The following is a 20,557-nucleotide window of genomic DNA, read 5'->3' as shown; positions in this document are numbered from 1 at the left end:
TATGGGTTGGACTCATTTCTCCAGTGGTGGCTGATGAATGAAAGGCACAATGAGAGGCAGAAGGTGAAATTTTAATCCCCTCCCTTCATCTTTGTGTTTGCATTTACTTGTCTTAGAAGAAACAAATCTGGTTTCTGTAGCAACATAAGGTCTCAGGCAGTTTTCTTCTTCCTGCCCATAAATCAGAGTTAAGGGTTGTTCAACAGGACAACAGCAATCTGTCAAAGTGGACCAGAGAGGAAAAAGATTAATATAAATGTCACTTAAATTTTAAGTGATTTCTTGTGCTTCCTTTTGACTTGTACTTCCTGAAAAAGCTCTATCTCACATTGCCTTATTTAATGTAAGTGTTGTCACACTGAAATTTATCCAGTTTTCTTTCCTTTTGCTCCAAGAAGATGACAGCTTAGGAGTGCCAGTTAAATACAGTTGTTGTAACCTGTTTATAACTATATCAATCTTCAACAAGGTATTTACACCATAACTACTACCCAGGTATACAAATGAACGCATAGAAAGCAATGCAGGTCAAAGACATTTATAGGATCATAGAATCATTTAAGTTGGAAAAGACCTTTAAGATCATCAAGTCTAGAATTAATTAAATAAAAGAGAAAATAGAGTTAATTTCCCCTGATGCGGTATGACTAGTAATTTACATTAGTCATTAAAAAAATATATTATCGTATTAAAATAATTTAGAGAAAACCATAATTTACCTTAGTTTTCTGAACTTCTGTGACTGTGAGTCAAAGTGGGATTTAAACGGTTTTGTGGCTTTCTTTTCGCCTGTGTTGCAGCCGGGATGCATGGAGTTTCTGACAGTTTTTTCCAAAGAAATGGTCAGTAACAGCATCAAGATGTACAGTCTGCTGATTTGCTTCTTGTTTTCAGGAAGCCTGTGTTCCACAGCTCTACAAAAGAAGCAGTAAAATTCCTTTGGTCCTTGGGACTATTGTTGCACATCGCCAGACTGAACTTTCAGGGAGTTGTTCATCTGTCTGTGGAGTCTGATCTTCATAAAAAACCACACACTAATTCTTTTTGTTTGAAGCCATCGGTGTTGCCTATGAGCATACTGATTCATTAATTCTTATCTCTTGTCAATGTACTTATGGTGGTAGAAGTAAGATTAAATTTAGGCTTAGAAAATATTCCACTAATGCAGCTGCAATCAATGTTATAGCAACGGCAATAACAAGAAACATACAAACTACCCGGTGCTTTTATACTAGAAATACTGCACAAATGCTTATTTAAAAGAGAATTTCAGAAGTAGAAATACAAATTTCAAAGCAAAAATCTCTTCTAACTGGAGCTAGTTCAAAAATGCTAGGATTCTTTCTCATGAGGATTTCAAAGTATCTGAAAATTGTTTTTGACCTAAATCGGAATATATAATTTTTATCTTTTTTAATCTTCCCCGAATAGCCTAGGTTGAACAAAACATTCTTCCAGTAATTTAGAGTAATATAATTATGTAATTTTACTACTTAAAAGTTAAATGCTAATATTAACTGAAATATGAAAATAAAAATTCTATCACAAAAAATCCAATTTTTTCCTGTTTAATGTATAGGAACACTGGAAATTCTCCTGCATTAATTTTTTTTTTAAATTCATGTTTTTGACCTGATTAAATCTTTCATTAAGTAACTTGGTCAGCTTTCAGCTGGGCAATAACCAGATTTAGACATGCTAAAATTTAAAGCTCTTGACTTTTGGGACAGAAGATTTTTACTAAGATGTGTTCAGATATACTGGAATTCTGAATTACTGGATGAATTCTTTGGGTCTGTGCTCTGCAGTAGGTAGGATTACAATAATGGCCCTTCTGTCTTTAAAACTGATTGACTGCATCACTTCATAAAAAATCATCTGGTACTTTCTATGCTGAACTGCAAAAGATAGAAGACTAGCTCCAAATCAAATACCTGAAAGTGCTCAGAAGGTTTTTATTTTTTCTCAGCAGAAGCACTGGGCAATCAGGGTTTCTAAGAAACTTCAGGAGTTTGATGAAAGAAGATAAGTACATTGGAAAAAATCTGGTACTGCAGATTATCAATAGCTTATCCATAAGGATAATACACCTAAGGGTAGCTTGGCTTCCGGGCAGACATTTGGTGCACTGATGCATTGGGCTTACACACAGTGAAGTCAACACACCTTAAACTTTCTGCATAAATTTTCAACATATACCTGCAAATTCACTTTGTTGTTTTTCCCTGGACATGGGCTTTTTCTCTATTGCTCTTTCCCTAAGCTTCTGATTTTTTTGAGCTTTTCAAGGCTGGTGTTCTCTTCAGTGCCCTGGTTGTGGCAGACACACCTGGGTTTCCAGCTCTTTTAAATACTGTAGATACTGAATCTGGGCAGTAGAGAGAACAAACACATAATGTTCAGCAACAGAAGAGGAAAGAGCATTTCTCTTCCTCAGTTTTTTCACCACCTGCAGATTTTTCAAGGTTAATTCAGGTTTTTTGGTGATGTAACATTGCCCTCCTGAATATTTTTTTCCTAATCTTGGTGTTTCAACTGACCTAAGTGGTCTTTCGTTGACCTTGCCTGGTCCAACAGTCACCAATAGTCTCTTCCACAAAAACTGATTCTCTTTTTTTAATTTTCTTGCCTGAAATTTTCTTTTCTTGTGTGTCCTTCCTCTTGGCATTTAGGCTGGTTTTTTCTTGGTGTTGCTGCATAGGGACCTCTAACCTTGAAATCCCAATCCCTACTGACAAGCTTGCCTTTTGCTAGTGAGGAACACCATGATCTCTAAACACTCCTGCCTGTGTGAATGTATACAGGTTTAACAATTTTCTGCTGTTCCTGGTCAGGGACTTACATGGCATGGGTCTGCCATCACAGGCTGGATCTCAGTTATGCAGGAATGCTATGCATACTCATAATAAAACAAATCCAGAAATTCACTGAATCAGTATTCATAAATCAGACATAGAGTCCCTGAATTGTCTTACCACTTTTCTTCCTTGAGGAGCAGTGGACAGGACTGTTTGTCTTGGATTCTAATGACTGAGAAAATTAAGAGAAAAATGTAATTTACCAGAAAAAGTATAAAAATTCTTTATGAACATGATGTTGGACCAGATGATTCATGAGGTTGCTTCCAACATGGTATTCTATGATTTTTATTTTTTTTTTTACTGTAAATAATTGTCATTGTATCAGGGTCCCTCAAAGCGAATTCTTCCCTTTGTCCATCCTGAAGCTTGGGGAAGTCTTTTCCAGGACCCATAATATCCAAAGTGAGACATGACTCACTACCATGGTGGTAGGGGTCGGTACATTTAAAATTCCTTCCTGAGAGAGCTTCCCCTTGTAGTACTAACAGGGTAGAAGCCCAGTCACACTCACTCCAGTGTGCCTCTAGAGATGTTTATTCGATTCACAGTCTAAGATCCATAAGAGCATTTTCTAACTGGAAATCAGGAAAAGGAGCGGGACATATTATAAGGAAATTCTGCTAGTAAAGTGCTGCAAAAGTGCAAAGTATTTCTGATCCCACATAGTGGCAATGCTAGAAATAAAATTTCTTCTAACTTCCTCTGCTGTTCACTAGAGCAAATTTCTCCAGTGGAAACATGCATATGAAAATATTATTTGTCTTTACTTTGTTTTGCAGCCATGCTCATACTCTTTCCTTTCTCAAGGATATCAGAGATGACAGGTGCAAAACAAACTGACAGTCACTCTGCAACTTTCTGCTGGTTTCACAGTCTCAAATTCAGGCAAGTTCAGTCCAGACATAGAGGTAACAAACATATGGACAACCACTGTAAGGGTCACAATGCAGTAAAAAAATGTAAAGGAGTCTTTTCTGTTGCTGTTGTTTCAGTCTGAGAGATGAACTAGAGGCTAGTAGCAAACCATAGTCAGATTTTCTAAAGAACACGGGTGGTGTAAATCCTACCCAAATGCATGAGAGAGGTGTTATCGCTTTTAACCAAGCAGCAGTGAATAAAAATCAGGGGGTGTTTTGTATCTGTATGTAGGGTAATGAAATCAATAAAAAAAATCCTGTATCCAGAGTTGCTTTTTACAATTTAAAGATTTCTGGAAAGTAGAAGGCGGTAGAAAACAGGGAAAGGAAAAAAAAGAGTATGAAAAGAATAACAAACAAACAAAAAATGTCTGGCAACTGAAAATGAAGCCAGATAAACTCGAATTGCAAAAAATCCAGGTTTTAGCCATCATGGTAATTCAACAGGGGAATGTCCTACCAAAGGCAGCCATGTGAGGTCTATCTTTTATGTTCTTGATTGAAGACAGCCTGCCTTTCTACAAGAGGTATGTCTGCCCTATAGAAACTGTGCCTCAGTCAAGCACGAGCTTGGCTTCAGCAGGGCAGAAAGCAAATGAGTGAAGTTTGCAGAGGTGTGATAGACTGAGAAGAGTCCCTGACCTAAAACTCCTTGTACTTCCTCATTTAAGCGCACCACCTCCAACTGGGGGGTGGGGTGGTGGAAATATAATCACAGTTGTCCTCAGCTGTCAGTCACTTTTGGCAAACCAGGGGTAGGGTTCCCTGAATGGAAATTTCAATCCCTACTGGTTTCATCCAAGAGTTTTTCTGCTCTGGCAGAATAACATCTGTCTTACTTTGAATGAGATTTTGCCACTGAGACCAATGGAGAATAGTCTTTAGATCTTCAGGCAGGGGGGTGGGGGGTGGGGGTGGGAATCAAAGAAATAGTTCTTTTGGTTCATGGGAACCAAGGAGGAAATTTGCTCTTGTAAAACCAAGGACCAGAGACTGCAATAACTGTGTTTTTCAAGAGCATTTGGCAGGTTAGTTGGTGCTGAATAGTGATGACAAAATGTTCAGCAAACCAAAAATATTCCATCTGTTCACTAAAAAATGGGATTATGTGAAGCAAGACAAATAACAGGAAATACAGAATTCTTTCTCTCCTCCAGGCATTTCGAAACTAGCGTCTCAGCCCGTCCACTTAACTAGTATTAAAAGCCATTAAACCCAGCCTTTGAAACAAATCACGCCTAGCCCGAGCCTCAGCAGAGCGGAGGTGAGCAGGGAGGGCAGGACATGGGAAAGGCTGTTGCAAGGGGACATGGCTAAAAGCAAGCAACTCTCCTTCTCCGAGCCCCGCGTCCCCAAGCTCCTCGTCCCATGGGGATTTCAGCACAGTAGGCAGCACTGCTGCAGGGCACCTTCAGCCTCTGGAGGCAGAGGAATTTCACTTGTGAAGAAACGCAAGCTGTTCAGGGAGGACTGGCTGTGTGGGCTCTGCTGGGCTTTTCTTCCCCAGCCCCCCTCCCCACCTTCCCGTGCTTGCTCAGACTGGGGCTCTGCGGGGGGGTGGGGGGTGTACAACAGGAGAGAAAATGGGCTGTTTACTCAACAAGATTGCTTCGTGGCTAGTTTTGACAGCAACACTTGCAAAGGCTGTGAAAAATTCCCTCTGGTGAATTAATCTGGGACTTCCTTGAAGAGAAGTTGGGTAAAACAGACCTTTTTGAGATGCCTGTGAGTTCCCGAGATGCCAGAGCTGGGGACAAGCTTTAGCTGTCTTTGGGCAGATCACGCAGAAATGCCTAGCCTTTCTTTGAGCTGTTTGTGTTGCTGGATTATTTTACCAGGCAAATGTTTCACAAGCCTGGTTTGAGTAAAATCAATAATTTTCTCTGGAGTATATTGTCTTTGGAGCACATCATGTCCCTCCGAGCAGACAGGCAGAGGACTGCAGCCCCTGTTTCTGTGATCTTTCTGATTTTTTTTTTCCAGGTAGACCTTACCTCTCCTGTTTTCTCATCTTTCAAGCCCTTCAGCTGCTCCCAGGGCAGACACACAAACATCTTTCAGCTTTATCCTTACCCTGCCTCTCCCTGTATGTGTGTTTGGGCAAGTGCTCAGGCTGTAGCAAGGGAAGGCTGATGAGGGTTACCATCACTGAGCCCTGCAGGAGAGCACTGCTTCTTATCATCATATTTGCGTAATTCATTATAAATACATGCAAATTTTGACTTGTCTGACCTATTACTACTGTAAATCTAAATAGAAAAAGGGTTTCTAAAAAGAGAACAAAAGAAAACAGTCTTCCTTGGTTTGATTTCGCATCTCTGCTTGTGGGTTCTGCTTTACTGGTAGGAGTTTTAAGCGCACACATGCAAGCGCACAGCTGGTTTGCTATACATTGTAGTGCCCTTCGAAAACCTCCCTTGCTGCTAGCCTTGATCCCATCTCATGCTACTTCTCAACAAAGACAGTTCCAATTTATACCCATTTCCAGCCATTTCAAACTGACTGCTTTAATTCATCTCATGGTAGTTACCAAGGGTCAGCAGAAAGATAAAGAAAAAAGGAAAAAGAAGAACAAATACTTCAGTTTCCAAAAACTTCAAGCTCCTGTGACCGCTTTGAGCTGTCTAACCCCAACTGGTATTAATGGCATTTCTTGTATTTACAGGTAAATTGATTTTCTTTCTCACAGGAAATGAAAGAAAATGTAAGTTTGAAGAGTCACTTTCTGCAATATTCAAGAATACATTTGATTGCAGGAAGCAGGTTCCAAACCATTTACAGTGGCAGCAGAGGGGACAGAACCAGGCAAGGCAGAGTCACAGTGACTGCTGGTGTCTAAGTCTGATGGCAGTGAGGATCTGACACAAAGTACTACACAGCTGCACAAGCTACAGCAAGGTCAGTAGCTCACTTAAAAAGCCAGATTCAGGCACTGTGGCTTTGAAAGGGGTATGGAATTGTTAAGATCAGGTCATTTTAAAGAAATAATTTTCAGGATAAAATTGTAACTGACCCAAACAGTTGACCACCTCACTCTTGCAGACGCTGTTGTTCCTCAAGGGAGGGACACCAAAACTCCCCTGAGTCATTCCCACCCAGCTTTGGACCCATGAAATCTCATGCCCAGGTAGGACATCGCTCTTCAGGTGCTGTATCATCCCTCAGCAGGGTGTGGTGATGTCAGCTTTTATGTCACATCAGCCAGAGCTCTGTGTTCTAAATCACTACAGGCTTGCTTTTTTATTTTGATTTTGGACTCAGAAAGGAGTGTCAAAAAAGAAACCTGTGGGGGGGGAAACTCATCAGCCTATCTTTGAACTGAAATTAAAGGGAGGTTTCACAAATGACGAGTCATTGGAACATAATTTCATGATGCTGCCAATTATTGTTCACATTGTGAACCACTCAGAAAAATACCCTGAGATGCTATGTGCAGACAAAACCAGGATTTTAGCTAGTATAAATGCATTACTCTTAATGCAATGATGCTACCTTTTTTCCTTCCAAAACATAGTATATTTTTAAGGACACATTCTAGTGTAAGCAGGGTACTTTTCCCTAACTTCTGCGTAGAGGTATCTCTTTTGGGATAAGATCTTGTTTATAAATGGGGCAGGCAATCTTAGCAGGCAGGAACAAAGAAAAGTGTTTTTATTAGCAGCAGGAACCCCATGAACAGCTTTGACCCCAATTTAGGATTTAGCTTATCATTTCACACAGAGGCTTGCATCAAGAATTTGACACTGGTGCCCTTTTCTAATTTGTAAAGCAAACTAAAAGGAAAATAATGGAGTACGGATAAGTGCTGTTCATGAGCCACTGAGCAGGCTCTATTCCATTCTGCCCAAATTACTCCACAATCAGTCAGAAATCTCACGACAGACTAGATTGTCTTTTTGTTGTTTTTATTCCTCTAAAAAAAAAAAAAAAAAAAAAAAAGGGCAAATTAAACCACCAGGCCTGTCTGTCCCTATCCTGCTGGCGATCAGGAGTACTGTGGAATTGGCATTCCTTGCGCTCATCACTGCATCCACGGAGGGAAGCGCTGCCGGGGCATGGAGGGCATGTTCGCCTGCGAATGTTAGAGCTGTGGTCGTGTGATCGAAGAGCAACCTAAGGTTAGGTCTTAAGCGTGGTAAAGCCCTGGCAGCTTTGCTCCAATTCCGTGATCCTAATGGCTTGAGACTGGCTGAATTCTTCTAACCCCAGCAATTAGTTCTTTCATTTTCTAGAACGGCTCACTCGAAGTGTTATTTTATCCACACAGAGGGCGCATCGGAGCTGGGGCTTAACCCACCCGAATGCGCTGGCTGTGTGAATCGTCTTTCAGGCAAAGCCACTGTGCCCTGCACCCGCCCGTGCTGATTCAGCCAGATTTTTGTCCCTGACAGCAACAACAACAAAAAAAAAAAAAAAAATCACAAATTTTGTTAGCTTTCGTGAACAAAAGAGCTGCGTGAGAGCAAAAACATACAAATGATCTTAGCAGATATGTGGTATTGACATCTCAGTGAGGGAGAATTTTAGTCTTTCTTTTCTCTAGCTGAAAGATGACACAAGGCAAACCCAAACTGCATTATTTGTTTCCCCCCCCAACAATGACACCAATATCCTGTTCCTGTGTGCCAGAGCAGCCTTGCAAATTAAAACTCCCTTCTCACCATATTTACATGGCACCCCTTCTGCAGCCCTGTTCTCTCCTGGCAGCAACTGCTGAAATAAGTGTGACTTTTCTAAACAAGGACATGCATCTGCATTGCTTGAAGTAATATATATATATAATATGGGAACTGCTGAGTGGCTTTTCTTCACATTACTGAGAAGCACATATTTCCTCCGCAGATTTTACAACACCAGATGAGTGGCCCCAACCCAGTGAGCAACGGGAGGGCTTGCTACGTGTGATTTTATGGAGCACAGCAGGACTAAGGGCTCCTCAGGAGCTCTGCTTTCACTCTGTGTCACTCTGGTAGGAGGGAAGAGCAAAGGGTGTGCAACATGTCTCTTTGAATCAATGTGTAGATATACGGAAAACGTGTGAAAACCCACACAGCCATCTGTTTACATGGGTTTGTATCATCTGTGGGAAGCAGAAGCATAAGGAGAGAGGTTTAGGCTCTGACTGTTGTTGGGGAAAGCTGGATATAGGACAGGAGGAGAAACTCAAGATAAAGAAAAAAGCCAAAGGAGGACAGGGCACAGGCCCAGAGGGGAGAGAAATATAAATATAAATGAGTGAATAAGGAGAAGATATATGCTATTGCTGTGACCTGGCTGTGTCTGCCTCCCAGGCTGGTGTCCAGCTCTGCTGATCTACTTGGTGTTCAACACCCTTGCAAGTTCCAGGCTTCCCTGCCACACTGCCTTGGTATGACATGCCTGGGAAAGTGTGTGCAACACACCATTCATGCTCTGGACGTGCCAACCTCATGCCGCCAAGCATCAGGGTGCATCTCCAGCTTCACCTGTAAAGCCTAGCTCTCTCTGAACTCAAGCACGATTTGACTGCTGATTTTTCAAGAGTTATCATCTTGTTGATGTCCTTGTGGCACATAACATTTTGGAATTGATGTTATCTGTAACAACCCATCATAAAGACTACTTCTGAAGGGTACTTTGGAGCACTGGGACAATACAGTTGCATTGCTCACAGACCTGACTGAACTGGCATGGTATCACCGGCATCATGAGCAATGCCTTAAAGTGCCTTTTGAAGCCAAAGCAATGCAATGTTAAATAACATGTGGTTAAATCTAGCCCTTGTGCTTGACTCAGCATTAGCATTAGGAAGATTTGCTCTGGAAACTCCTGCCAAGCAATAGGATCAGCGTGACAGAAGGATGGTGAATCGTTTGCCGTGGATCTTAGCTTGCAGACCAGGAGTTCAGAAATAGAGAAGATGAGATCGGAGGGTGACTGAAACTAGCCAAGTTCAAAAGCCTTCTTGCTAATTCAGTATGCAAACAGCACACAGGTAAAGGCATAAAATAGTTTTCCCAGCTACAGCCTGCCAGATCCATGCCCTAAGCATGGCTGAGGAATCCTGTGCAATGTGAACCAGGGATGACGGGGAAAGCCCGAGTCCTTCTCCAGCCAGGCAGGTTTCCTGGAGATTAGTATGTACATTGCACAGTGCTGCAGGGCTGTGGCTGAAGTGATACTTTAGCCGTATGTCTCCCATCCCCGGCAGTGCTTGCAATACCATTTGCATTTCCAGGCTCTCGCAGCCCTTCTCCAAGGTTAAACACACTTGGCAAATGTAACTCATTCTGCAGCTAGAAAACGGAAAGGAGCAGAAAATGCTCCCAGCCAAATTACCCTCTTGATCTGATTCTTCTTGACTCATCTCTTCCCTTCTATCCTCTCTGCCAATAAGCTCCGGCAAGCAGGACTGAGTCTGGCTGCAGGAAAAAAGGGTAAAAACCATGGCTCAGCAAGTTTGGCCCAAAATGGTAAAACCAAGTGATAAATTAATTTGTTACAAGCAATGCAAGACTGGGCTTAACAAATTGCCCTTTCCTGAAGTCAGAAGGACTACCTGCACCTGCACTTGCACCTCCATCTGCCAGTATGGCTGACCAAAGAGGTGATCCTCCTGTTGTGGTAGTGCTTTCCCATCACTGACTCCCCAGACTTAATCTTCATTCTGCAGCAGGAAGGAATTAATTTTGCTATTGAGCAAGACAGTGTAAACAACAGAGATGAGTTTGTAGTGTCTGAGGTGGGAGTGGAGGAGCAGGGAGTGGGATGTCTCTCAGCACCATGTCTGCAGCCTATGGCCAGGACTGGGGAGTTCAGAGAGAAGAAAGCTATATGATCACAGCCCACCTGGGACATTAAGTCAACAGGGCATGTCTTGTAAGTGGCAGAATCGGGCACCTCCAGAGGGTGACACGGAAGCCCCTGTGCTGGACTGCTGCCTGGAGGGTCTTAAATCTCTTAATTTTTTACCTATGGGGAGACTCACATCTAACTCAGACACCTAAATATATAGCCCAGACTTAACACAAACATCCCTCCTGATCACCATTAGATTTTATCAGAAGCAAAAGATGTCTAAGAAATGTTGGGGGTTTTAAAATATTTTTTAACAGAAAAGTTTAAAAACACCCAAAACTTTGAAAATAAAATACACAGCTCTGCAATTACATTGTGAAGTTACAGAAAAGCTGCCATCTCAAGACTAAATGTCTCTTTAAAAAAAAAAAAAAATACATAATGTTCTGACTTGTCTTATTTTGAGGTGTCGATAGATACCCAAATTTCCCAAAAGAAAGTTTGTTGGGAAAAATGCAGCAATGTGCTGGTAGAATGGAGAATTTATAGGTGATTATCTATGTTAAATAGGTTAAAGAACTTCCTCACTTTTTCCTGTGCAATCACATTGGATTTCTGGTGCAGCAGCAAATGACAGTTTAATTATAGTCTTATACTCTAAAAATAACTCTTTACTTATTTGTGTCTCTTATAAGGAAAAAAATGCTAAGAAAATACTTGCTGAGACAGTTCAGGACCATGTGAGGCTAGGACTGATTCTTCCTAAAGGGCACGTCACATCCAACTTTGGCCTTGATAGGCTACAGAAATACCTGAGTAGTATCTTTTCTGGCTCAGCACATTTTGTAAAAACCCTTCAGTTGCACTTTCTTTTAAAAATCTGCATTAGCTGTAAAAACCTTACTGGATGGCCTAGTTTCCTGTGGAATTATAAAAAAAAACAAAAACAAAACCAAAAAAAACCCAACAAAAACAAAATGTGCCTTGGGTAGAATGACCTTATTCTTTGCATTCTTATTCCCTGCAGCTGGTTTTTATGCTTTTTACTGCTGTGATGTGTTGGGTTGTGTTTTGTTTCTGTCAGTGCATAAAGTAAGGAACTGGGTGTGGAAGCAGTAGCCATGTGGGAGACAAGAACTTCCCAAGATGTAAGCTCCCATCAGTGGGCACATGATCTTTCCCACTTATCCAACGTCATCTGTTTGACTTTCTCACCAACTTGAGAAGCTGCAGCACGTGCCCTGGCAGCCGCATGGTCTCCTGGGAGATGCAGGTTCTGCCTGGGTCGTCTTCTTCCTAGGTGACCATGTCTAATCATTAGGCAAATATACCAAGAGTGGCCATCAATATTGTCAGCTGTAAAAGAAAATGTGTAGGTGGCTATCAGTTAGAGATGGGAAAGGTGAGAAGACAGGAGCTGCCTCCCACCATCTCAGGACTCTGCTAGCAGGGAGCATCCAGTCAGCACAACCCCCTCTCTCACATACCAAGGGCTTTTGCCCGTGGGGACTCAAATGCTGCTGGAAAAGTAGATGGGCTGTTGAGCTGCAGAGCTTTTTTGCAAGGTGCCTGGCTTTCACTCCCTCCTGTTGGAGCTGCTTCACTTTGTACAGGTGATTAAATATTCATTGGGCCGGGGAGAGAAAAACAAGAGATTGATTCTATTGCCCAGTTGTTTGGGTGCTCGCCTGGGATGCGAGAGATGCAGGGTCAAGTCCTTGCCCTGAAGATGATTTAATTATTTATACAAAGTGGAACAGCTCCAGCAAGAAGGAAGTACGTGCCGGCAAGCCTGATGGCCCTCTCCTGCCCTGCACAAAGCCTCTTCCCTTTTAACCTGGGTGATGACTTGGTGCAAGTTTTCTCCTTGCCAAGTAAATATTTCCTGTGTGCATCGTGATTTATTAGCTTCTTGTTCTTGCTCCCCGAGCCAAGGCTCACTTGGGCACTGTGCTTCACAGCTGGATTCACAGCTGTGGCTCCTTGCCGAGGGAGGCACAGCCACCTTGCCCACCATTGCCCACAAGGGTCAAGGATTAACCTTTTACTAAGCTGCATAGCCACCTCGCTCCCTGGCATCTCTGCTCTCCTTGCCGTCTATGCAGCAGAGGAAGCCTCAGCAGCTGCAGGGAGGGCCAGGCTCTGGGACGCAGCAGGGAACACAACTTCCATAGGGATTTCCAGGGCTCATGGGGCCGCTGTGAACAGAGGGGCAGTGAAAATGCAGAACTTCCCCTGTAATAAGGAAATGACAAATTCTCTCATCCTGTTGGTTTCTCCCTAAGTGTTTTGATGTGGATTATTTACTTTACTACCATAATGTCAATGCTGCTACTATTGGTTGGTTTTTTTCTAGCTGACAACAATATCTGAAATTGAGATGAAGAACTAAAGTTTTCCCTTGCAGGGGCTGGTGGGAATGGCCTGTGCCATGTTATCTTCAACACATGAACAATCTTAATTTCAGTAGCATCCCACAAACTTTAAGTGTCTGGTTTAAAGCAGTGATTAAATAACCTAGTCTGCTTTACAGAAAGGATGTTTAAGCACCTGCATACTAACACAGCTGGTTTTCCACAGGGCTTTTAAATTGAGTGTGCCACCTTCAGCTAACCAGGCTATATCCATTACTGTTCTGCAGCAAATGTCACTAGGTAAAAAAACAAAGATATCAGTACGGTGTTTCAGTTTACACACACAGTTAGCATGAGCTAATCTATTTCCTCATTTTGCACAGTTTGTTCTGCTGCTGTCAATTTTTTCTGTATTCACAAACAAAGGAAAAGTTCCTCATAAGGAAAATCACTGAGCACAATAAAATATAGTAGCAATATGATTATTCTTCGCAAGAATTAATTTTTAAAACAAAGCCAAACAAAACAAGATTTAAAAAATATCTATTATAACATAAAAAATGTAGTGCTTATACTTGCTATCAAAATCTGGTCCTGTTGACTAATGGCTTGCACTTGCAACAGAGATGGCATTGTTTACTTTCTTACCCAAGTTTACATTTACTATTACTGCTAAGTTTTGTGTTAGCACACACTGTTTTAAATTAAATGAATATCCAAATACTGGTTTGAAGTTGCTAATGGCACCATATGTACTACATTAGCTTGCATACTATTTAAAGAAAAGGTCTTAATTGTACTACCATCGCCTGAGGATATTTTTGTGGTAAGTGGTTAAGATTCATTTTCTTGTTCATGTAGAAAATCACTTCATGAAAACACTGGAATACAATAACTTTTGTCCAGTTTATGCATTTTTGCTTTGATCACTTGGATTAAGGGAAAAGAGGACTATCATTTAAAATCTGAGTGTCTCAGTAAGCATTTAGTAGTTATTTTTAACTGAAGTAACTTCCTTCCCTAACCACAAAAAAAAAGAATGTAACAAAATGTAAACATTTACTTCTAGACTTCACTAGTGAGTCTGTTTGCCCTCTGGTTTCACTGCTAAACAGTCTACAAAAGGTGTAAAATAGGCAGTGTAACCTCAAACTTGGCTGAAGGGTTTAGCATCAGGAAAAAGAAATAATAACTCCATAAATGCATCTAATATCTGGAAAACACTGGAGGCAAGAGCCCTCACTTTTAGCAGGTAGATGAATCGCAAGCTGCCTGGCAATGTGTCACCTCAGTGCCACCAGCACAGCCACTCACACCCGGTCCCTCCTTTTGTGGGGCTCAAAATTCACAGCTGCAGCAGGATGCTGTGCGACTGGGACTGTGGGATGCAGAAGAGGGTTCGTGTTGTTGCCAGGGCTGGACCTATCCCTGGGTGTGCAACAGCGGAGGAGGAAGAGGCTGGGAGCCACTCCGCCAGTCCCACACTTTGACATTGTTTTGGAGTGATTTGTTCTTCATGACAGGGTCAAGCTGCTGTGAAAAGGTTAAACAAACGGACTTTGTAAGCTTCTTTTAGGGGAAAGCTGGTCAGACAGCCCCTTTAATCACCAATCCCCTTCAGCCCTGGGAAAAGGCATCGGCCAGACTCACTTGTGCAGCTGTGGGGAGCTGGGGTGAGAAGGGGTGAAGGCTCCCTGCCTTCCTGCAGCTGCCTTCAGCCGGAAAAAAAGAAATCCTGCAAGGGAAGGTGTTTGGCTGGAAGTGCTGGTGTGCCTCCCCCTGCACTGAGGTGCTGCCACAGAGGAGGAGGAGAAGGAGGAGGAGGAGGAGGAGGACATTCCTCTGGGGCCGGTGTGTAGCCCAGCGTCCCTAATGTTGTCTGCACCCATCCTGTCAGGAGGGTAATGAGGGGAAAGTTCCCAGACGAAAATGCAAAGCACCTCGGTCTTCAGTGGGGGCTTGGAGGAGGCTTGTCTTAGCAGCCTCCACCTTCCCTCCACCATGGCTGCAGTCTGGCACTCTGCTGGGAGAGGAACCCTGGAGGGTCAATCCCCACAGACAGGCAGTTTTCAGGTCAGCTCCTCTGCCCCATTTTGAGGTGTAAACATCTACTGGACACCCAGCACATTACAGCATTACACACCTGAACTGCACCTTCTTGGAGATGCCCTAGGGCAGGGATGGTTCCTCCTGCCACATTATTCACAGGGCAGCTTAATAAATAGTACTGGCTTGGCTCCCCTCCCATTGAGAGTGGCAGCAGCCAAGGGCGGCATCATCCCTCCTGCCTGACATGGGTGGTGGAGGCGGCAGGAGATGGCAGTGAGGCTCTTTGGCCCAACATGGTGTACAGAAAGGGTGAGAAGACACATGGTGAGAGCTGGGATGGGCAGCAAGGCCCACAAACACTGCTCACTCTGTCCTAAGAGCTTCCCTGCCCTTTGCAGCTGACTAATTTGGACCCTCATCTCCTCTCTGCTCATCCCCATTAAGCATGCTCCTTCCCCACCCTCCACCCCCAAGCGTTAGCTGTGAATTGCCCAACATCCACACACAGACACGGGCTTTCATTCCAGGAGCAATGTTTGCAGGAAAGCCCAGGGGTTGCGATGAGCAAACCCTGCCATCTCCCTGTGCCAATTCCAGCCACGCTAGGACCATGTCTTGCCTGTTTCCTCCCTTAGATCCTTACATCTCTCATCTTATTATCTTCAGCTGCTTTCTTACCGCAAGCTACTTTGGTAGTGATTTTCCACAGTGACCACAAATCTATTTTATTGCTGCTCTCCAACCTGCCACTGGTTCATGCTCCTCTCCTTACCGCATCCACCCTCCTAACTTCCTTTACCTCTCCACACGTTCCAGCACCTTGTTTCACATACATTCTTTTTCTTACGCTGCAGATAAATATGAAATAAGAAAAGTTCTCACCTCCCTCCTGTTTATTGACATGTCCTATCAGAGATGCCCTAACTGCTTGTATGAGCACTCCTCATCTATTCCAATGCAAAATAAAACATATTAATTCAGCCAAAAAATAAAGCTGATTTCCCCTAGTTGCCATGAAAGGGACTGGCTGTTACAGGGTTCCAGCCACAGAACTGAGGACCATCACGCCTTGGTTGTTCCTGCTGGATCCTTAAGTGCATGAGTGTGTAAGATGGACGGGTGTCAGTGAAGTCCACTGACTATGCTGCCAGGCAGCAGAGGCTTTTCTTTCCCCTCTGAATCAGGATTTTCTAGATCTTCCTACTTTTCTGAAAATGACCAGGAATCAGCAGGTATGTTAATAACTGGAGAACAGCTTCAGAGGATTTGTTCTTGAGAAACTTCCTTAACTCCATCCAATCTTTGCCTAAAACTTCTTTTGCCCCTATGTTATCATTTTCATTTGTATGTGAATAAGTGTCCTGAATGTCCAAGATGTAGAAAGACAGCTCAGAGCTTCCTACTTTGAGTTCTTCTCCAAGTAATCTCCTTGATGATTGAAATAAAAATGCAGGTTTCCTTCCTATAAGCAGGTCGATTTTGTATCCTTTCTGCACTACTTAGAAGCCATTTCTCAGGCAATAACTTCAGCGTTCAAGATCTGGATTAAGATTATTCAAATAAAACAATGAAGAGGAGAATGAAAAGCTTGATACTTCCACTTAGTAATATAGTTGTGAACCTAATAGCCTAATTGCCTTCTGCACCCCTCTGATCTCCAACTGTCATACAACTCGTGCTGGAATAGCCATCATATTTCACAAAGCTGGGATGGATTTGGTAAGAGGCCAGTCTTGCAATCTTTCTTCAAAACAGAAAAATGGACATGGTAACAACTGCCAGCGAAGGACCCAGTACTAAGCTACTGAAGTCAGCAAGCTGCTCTGCCAGCGATTTGGGTGTGAATTAAGAGCCTGAATTCCAGATGAATCAACATCTTTCTACCATCATAGTCGGTCTTCAGCTGAATTTAATCTCCGTGCTGCATCAGCTGTCAACCAGCTGAACAGTTGTCTTGCCTGCGGGGATTTGTGGCAACGAAGCACTGAAAGAGAATTCAAGAAATCATCCAGGCCACTCTCCCATCCTGTGTGGAAGTTAGCTGAATCACTTTAGATAATCTCATACATATATTTCTTCTAACCTGCATCTCTGTAGTACAAGTCCTGGGATTTCTATCAAACCCCTGTCTTAGATACCATCTTAAGAGGCAGACTGTGTCTCTGATATTTATCCTGGGTTTTTATGCTGCAAGTTTAAGTAATTTCTCGTTCTTTTTCACTTGGTCACAACTGATCACCAGCAACTTTGTAGCAACATTTTACATATAGAAAACTGTCGCCTCCCTTCTCTTTTTTTCCCCCAGTTTAAACAAAGCCACATCTTTCATCCCTCATGTTTTCCAGATTTCCGTTATCCCATAGACTCTTTCCTGTTGATCAGTATGAAGGCAGCCAAGCTTCCCAACTCTGCAAGTAGCATGCCAAATGCCATTAAGCTGGAAGCTGGGAGGCACGTACCTTGGAAAGATGAGCAGGGAGGAACCAGTACTCTGGAAATTAGTTGCAGTGCAAAAGGATGTGTTTCCTGTGAAAAGTGGATCCTATGAAAACCTGGAATTTCTACAAAAATCTGAAAATCTGGGGCAGCTATTCCCCACAGTGACTCAGTGCGTGTGATCACACCACAGCTCAAGACACCTTGTTTTCTCTATATAGGGAATTTGGATTATTCAGCAGCCCCCAGGCAAGTAAAGACTGATGTGATATGGCCCAGGTAGGAGAGATGCACTTCAGCTGTTCAAGAGCAGGAGTGTTGCCATCCCCAATTAAAGCATCTGCATATCCTATCTCTTAAAAGAAAGATAAAAGCCTCTTAAAAGAAAGATACATTATTTCTTGGTCAGAAATAATGTTGCCACACACACGACATTTTCATTCACATGAGTGATACAAACGTTTTTGCATTAAGCCTAATTTTCTCTTCCTCATCAGAAAGCAGATACCATAATCATGCAGTTTGACTAGTGGGGCATGGAATTGGTCCTGGATGTTATCCATAATTACATATAGGATCAGATCTGAATTAACTCAGCTTGGTATTCAAACCTAGATCCTGAAAACATGTGGTTTGTGTTTGGGAGTACCAAAGGCTGGGCAATGGGTTCAGTCGTCTTTAATTTTTTCATGAGTTCTTAACACTTAATTGCTTGTAGGTCCTACTTTCCAAAAACATGATCATAAAAAGCAAATTTGCCAAGTTAATTCCAGCATTTCCTCACACTGATGAACTTTGTAGGTAAGATTTCATGCTGATATTAATGAGTTCCCAAACAACCAAAGCTGATTTCAGAAAGTAACAAAATTGGGGCTTAAATGTCTTACAAAACTGGAGATAGATCCAAAATGCAAAACCTCAGAGATGTTCAGAAAATGAACAGATTTGCATCTCCCTAATACCAAAGTCCATAACCAACATATCACATTGCTAGGAGACAGCCAGCAGTTACAGCCTACCCAAAAAGTGACCTTTGGTTTGTCTCACAAAGCTGTGCAAGTACAATGTTAATCTTCAGCTATAGTGTTATTCCAGATTTGGCACAGAATAGTCAGGTTAACATCTCTGTTGCTACAGAAGTTATAGTTAGGTGATTGTTTTCTATGGGGCAGGAAATTCTGTCAGCAATATACTGATATGACTTCTGAGACCCCTGGTAAATACAAATGCAGAATAATATCTTACAGGCCCTAGAAGGCTCTCTGGGAAAGGCAAAAGGCACAGCTCACCTTCAAGAATGGAAAGGATCTAGTATATGTTGGATTCTGGTTAACCTTTATACATTTTCTTTAAACTTGCTTTTTTAAAAACATTACCAATGTGACAATATTATGGGACAGAACAGAGTTCAGTAACAGCCACCAGCATTTTTTGGTTAAGAAGAAAACAACTATCCAAAGGAGCAATGTGAAGGGCAGCGAGAGTGGGGTAAATCAGCGTAAAAACCAAAACATAAGGTAGTAGCAAACACATTTGGCTGGAGAAGGACTCTGCAGAGCCCTGGTGGTGAGGAAAAGAGGATGAAGGTGTGGGTGAAGAAGTGAGTGGAGAAAATCTGCTGGAAACTGTGTGTACAAAATGCTGATTGCCGTTAGTGTTTCATGGGGAGTTCTATGTCCATGGTCAGATGCTGTTCTCATGGCTCACAGGGAGCAGGGCGTATCTCTATGGGATTTTTCCCAGAGAAAAATACTTGTTCTGCTTTGATTTTCACAAAAAAATTAAGGTAGATGTTTCCTGTGTGATGGATCTGAGCAAGGCTCCAGAGTAAGGAAATGACTGAGGATGTGCACGCTAAAAGAGGTGTCAAAACTTATTTTAAAAGAACTTTGCTTTCATAAAGTCAAATCTCGAAAAGATTAGAGTCCTGACTCGGGAGCTTCCTACATGACATCTGTGTAGCTGGGTGTGTATCTTTCATCCTGGATAGTCACATATTTATTTTTTTTTATTGATTTAGGTCCAGACCCTGTTTGGTCCAGTCCCAGGGAGTGCTAGCCAAAAAAATAGTCTGATTTTCATTTGAACGAAACCAAATATTCTGGAAACGTTCTCTTTTTCCAGTTCCCAAGCAGCCAATAAAGGTAGCAACGCCTCTAAAAATAAATAAATAGATGAGAGAGAGAGAGAGAGAGACATAAATAAAAATCCCAAACTGTAAGAAAAAAAAAAAATTCTCGCTGCTTTGGCATAAAGCCAAAGGAGGAAAGAGACATTCCTGAAGTAGAATTATTGGGAAGATGCTTCTTGGGGAGGACTCTGTAAGGGTCCCCTCGCCCTGCATCCTGCTCTGCCCCGCGTTCGCCTGCAAAATTCACGGGATTATCCCCGTTTCACTCGGGATGAGGGGAAGCGATGGGACAAACGCCGCCGGGCCGGTGGGGACACCGTTTCGCTTCCCCCAGCAGCGGCGGCGCCGGGGCCGCAGCCCCCGGGAGGGGTGTCCGCGGCGGGGCGGCCGGGCCGGCCACCAGGCGCTGGGCACTGAACGAATTCACCTCCCAGCTGGGCACAGAAGCTGCTTTTGGGGGTAGAAGTTTAGTCCCCCGTCTCCCAGCCCCGCCTGCCCCTCGGCTGAAGAGCCTGGCTGCGCAGGGCCGCGCTGGTGCCGCTTTGCCGACGGCACTGCCCGGGCGCTGCCGGCCCCTGCTCCGCGTGGGGGGTCGAGAGGGGTGCGACCACCCCCTTACTTCTTCCTAGGGGGGCCGTGAAACCCGGGGCTCCAGGGCCGAGAGGGTCTGAGAAAACGAAATTAACACAAAAATGGGTTTCCCTAAAGAAACAAAAATTAAAAGCAACTAAAATAAAATCCTTTCCCCTGCCCCTGCTCGCTGCCAGGGGTGGAAACGGGCCACGGGCGCAGCCCCCGGCGGCCGGTGCCGCGGGAGGGACGAGGGAGAGCCCAGGCGCTGCGGGGCCGGTTGTGGGCCCGGGCCGTCGGGGAGCGCTCGGGACCTCTCCTGCGAGAGGGCTGCCACCCGACGGCAGGTCCGCTCGGGCCGGGGAGAAGGAAACGCCACCTGAAGATGCAGCCGTGGGCATCCCCTGCTCTGACCCCCAGTGCGGCCGGGAGCTGGCCCCGGGCCTGGAGGCGGCATTGCAG

At 43.4% G+C, this 20,557-nt stretch overlaps 1 long non-coding RNA gene across 2 annotated transcripts in view; it reads left to right on the top strand.

Moving 5' to 3' along the window:
- The window catches only part of LOC130143578 (uncharacterized), a 42,021-nt gene that overhangs the window by 8,869 nt on the left and 12,595 nt on the right, over positions 1 to 20,557 (top strand). For both annotated transcript variants that reach the window (XR_008819776.1, XR_008819775.1), the window contains exon 2: positions 6,535 to 6,676. This is a non-coding gene — a long non-coding RNA (uncharacterized LOC130143578). The remainder of the gene's footprint in view (positions 1 to 6,534; positions 6,677 to 20,557) is intronic.

This window comes from Falco biarmicus, chromosome 1 (assembly GCF_023638135.1).
Source record: "Falco biarmicus isolate bFalBia1 chromosome 1, bFalBia1.pri, whole genome shotgun sequence".
In the NCBI taxonomy this organism is placed as follows: Eukaryota; Metazoa; Chordata; class Aves; order Falconiformes; family Falconidae; genus Falco; species Falco biarmicus.
Note: the sequence above shows the minus strand (reverse complement) of the source record. Positions and strands in the feature narration are given on the sequence as shown.